Source organism: Mastomys coucha, unplaced genomic scaffold (assembly GCF_008632895.1).
Source record: "Mastomys coucha isolate ucsf_1 unplaced genomic scaffold, UCSF_Mcou_1 pScaffold20, whole genome shotgun sequence".
Classification (NCBI taxonomy): domain Eukaryota; kingdom Metazoa; phylum Chordata; class Mammalia; order Rodentia; family Muridae; genus Mastomys; species Mastomys coucha.
The window spans coordinates 139,963,402-139,966,953 of NW_022196903.1; positions in this window are offsets into that span (position 1 = coordinate 139,963,402).

The window sequence follows — 3,552 nt, forward strand, 5'->3', positions numbered from 1 at the left end:
TGTTTGTGTATGTGTGTGCTTGTGTGTGTGTATGTGTGTTTGTGTATGTGTGTGCTTGTGTGTGTGTGAGTGTATGTGTGTGCTTGTGTGTGTGAGTGTATGTGTGTGCTTGTGTGTGTGTGAGTGTATGTGTATGCTTGTGTGTGTGTATATGTGTATGTGTGTTTGTGTATGTGTGTGCTTGTGTGTGTGTGTACACGTGCACACGTGTGTGTGTGTGTGCATGCGTGTTGGGGGGTGCAGCGCTTTCATTGGTCTCCATGAAATAAATATACCTTTGTCAACTTGTATTTATTAGGATTAAAGCCTAGTAGACACAAAGCAGAAACAAACCAGCAAAGCTCCTTACTATAGCAGTGGGAAATGGCAGGCATTGACTGAGGTGGAACACGGACTTCCGGGCATCAGCATTACCTCACTGCATACATGGTGATCTCTAAATATCATCTTGGTTAAATATTAATTGTTCTTCCAGCTCTGCTTAAGCTGAAAACACTGACCACATCTTCCTGTGATTGTCCATGGATGGATTTATTGGAAGTATGATTGACAGTCAATGACGTACACATAAAATGTGCCATTTGATACAGTGTGTGCATTTGTGTGTGTGCATGCGTGTGCATGTGTGACTGAAACCACTCCGTGCTATTCTGATGCATGGAGTGATTTCCCACTGTGGCATTAATTTACATACAGTGCATGGAGGCTAGGAGAGGACTTCTAGCCACTCTGTCACTACCTCCCTGATTCCCTTGAGACAGGTCCCCCCACTGGATCTGGACTGTGGTGGCAGCCAGTGAGCCTCCCTTTCCCAACAGCACTGAGAGTGTAGGTGCAGTTAGTGACACCCAGCTTTTTACATGGAGTTTGTTTGCTCTGACCACTGGCCTTCTCTCCAGACCTTGTCCTATCTTTTTTTTTCCCCCGAGACAGTGTTTCTCTGTATAGCCGTGGCTGTCCTGGAACTCACTCTGTGGCCTCAAACTCAGAAATCCACCTGCCTCTGCCTCCCAAGTGCTGGGATTAGAGGCGTGTGCCACCACTGCCCAGCTCCTATCTTTTTAGGGTTAGCTATTCTGATGCATGGAGTGATTTCCTACTCTGGTATTAATTTATATTTCTCTACAATAGGATAGGAAACATTTTTCAGCTGTTGATTGACCATCTGTCTTCTTTCATGAGAAGTTTGTCCAAAATTTGCCTATTTTTACTGGTTCCTAAACTTGAGAGTTCTTTATATGTTTTGGTACGGGTCGTTCATCATTTTAGACTTCTGATTACATACATCCCAAGCCTGGAGGCCCTCTTTTAATTCTCATTATCTACTTAGTCTTATTTATATGTATGCCTCATGGGAATTTTTTTGTTATTTAAAATTCTTTATATTTGAAAACTGTTTATTAAATTTGGGAAGCAGGAGCTCACTATGTGGACCAGGCTGGCTACAAATTCACAGAGATCTGCCTGCATCTGCCACCTAAACTCTGGGACTAAAGGCATGTACTGCTACACCACAAAGATTACATTTACAACTGGCATATCTAGATGCTCAGGTAGATAGAAAAGCTGAGTTGGTACCAAAATAATAGTTCAATAAGTACATTTTAAAGAGACAATTTACTTGAACTGTTAGTCCACAATGGAAAGTCCAGATCCGAATAATCCGCTGACTACTTTTTGAAATTAAAGATTGTTTAAAAAAAATCCTTTTTTGTTTGCTTGTTTGTTTTTTTGAGACAGGGTTTCTCTGTGTAGCCCTGGCTGTCCTGGAATTCACTCTGTAGACCAGGCTGTCCTCAAACTCAGAGATCCACCTGCCTCTGCCTCCCAAGTGCTGGGATTAAAGGCATGAGCTACCACCGCCCTAAAAAATCCTAATAATCTTAGTAAGTATATTATATTGTAAGTATAAAACTTAATTTTAACTTCTCAGGTGAAAACAATTTAGATCTAAAAATTCTTTGATCTCTTTCTGTCTCTTGTCTCTCTCTGTGTCATGCTATCTCTCTCAGTCTCTCTCTGTCCAGCTCTCTGTCTCTCTGTGTCATGCTATCTCTCACTGTCTCTCTCTGTCCAGCTCTCTCTCTCTCTGTCTCTCTCTGTCTTTCTGTCTCTGTCTCTCTTCTTCCTTTCTGTCTCTTCACTTAAAAGCCCCTCTGCGTGTGTTTAACTCTGTGGTCTCCCACTATAGCCACGAGCCTCCATACACACAGCTCTGTTTAGATGTCTTGGTCTGGATTATTGTTATGTAAGAACTCACTTAGCCTCTAAGTTGGTGGTTTGTCATATGATGGAAGAGCCACAGTCTTGGATGGTTCCTAGAACATCTCCTAAAGCATCTGATTTTTGTGACTCACAAGTGCATGAGGGAGCGATGCTGGATGACAGTCTTAGAGGTTTTACAAGACTAAATTTTTGTAGTGACATCACAGTCATAGTAAGACAGATGAAGTAAGGCTGACCAGGCAGTCTGTGCTGACTGGAATTGAGACCTGCTCATCGCCCTTTCTCAGTGCACAGATGCAGAAATATGCCCAGTGAGTTCTATATTAAAACTCCTTCCCGCTGGGTGGTGGCACTTAGGAGGCAAAGGCAGGTGGATTTCTGAGTTTGAGGCCAGCCTGGTCTACAGAGTGAGTCCAGGACAGCCAGGATTACACAGAGAAACCCTGTCTTAAAAAAACAAAAACCAAACCAAACCAAACCAAAAACCAAAAAAACAAAACAAAACAAAAAACCAAAAACAAACAAACAAAAACATAACAAACAAACAAACAAAAAACTTTCTCCCCTGGGCTTGGGAGCTGGCATGTGGGTGGAGTTTCTGAAAGTCTGAGGACCAGAGTTCGAATCCCTAAATCCCGTGTGAATGCTGGGAGTGCTTGGCAGTCGGTTGGTAGCCCCAGCACAGGGGCTCCTGCAGTACTGGGCTGTCCAGGCTGCCTACGGAGCTGGGCTTCAGGGAGAGACCCTGCCTCAGTAAGGAAAGTGACTGAGGAGACCATGTAGGAAGACTCTGGCCTCCACATATCACAAGTGGACATACACATGCACACACACACATGAAACAACACATGTCAACATGCTTACACGCAAGCATGCACACCACATGTAAATGCAAAAGAAACAATAGCAAAATTCTTCAATTTCTGCTATTGTCGTAACTGCTTATCCAGATTAACAGTCGTCTCTCCTCCATAAATAGTTGGTTTTCATGGTCTAGAGCTATCTTGTCCTGGGTGATGGAGACAGCACCCCTAAACTGATAAACACATAAGAATGATTTCTGATTTCTATGTTCCCAATTCTCCTGCTCAGTTTGCTCCACCATTTCCTGCTGGGTCATCATGGTTACCTCCCAATGGGTGTCCCTGCCTCATTTCTTCCCCTCTTGGCCCATGGCCATAGCTCATGACATTTTCACAATAGGAATCCAGGTACCTCACTTGCTTCCCAAGTACCTTAAGAATGAAGTCCAAGTTTCTTCTCTTCTCTTCTCTTCTCTTCTCTTCTCTTCTCTTCTCTTCTCTTCTCTTCTCTTCTTTCTTTCTT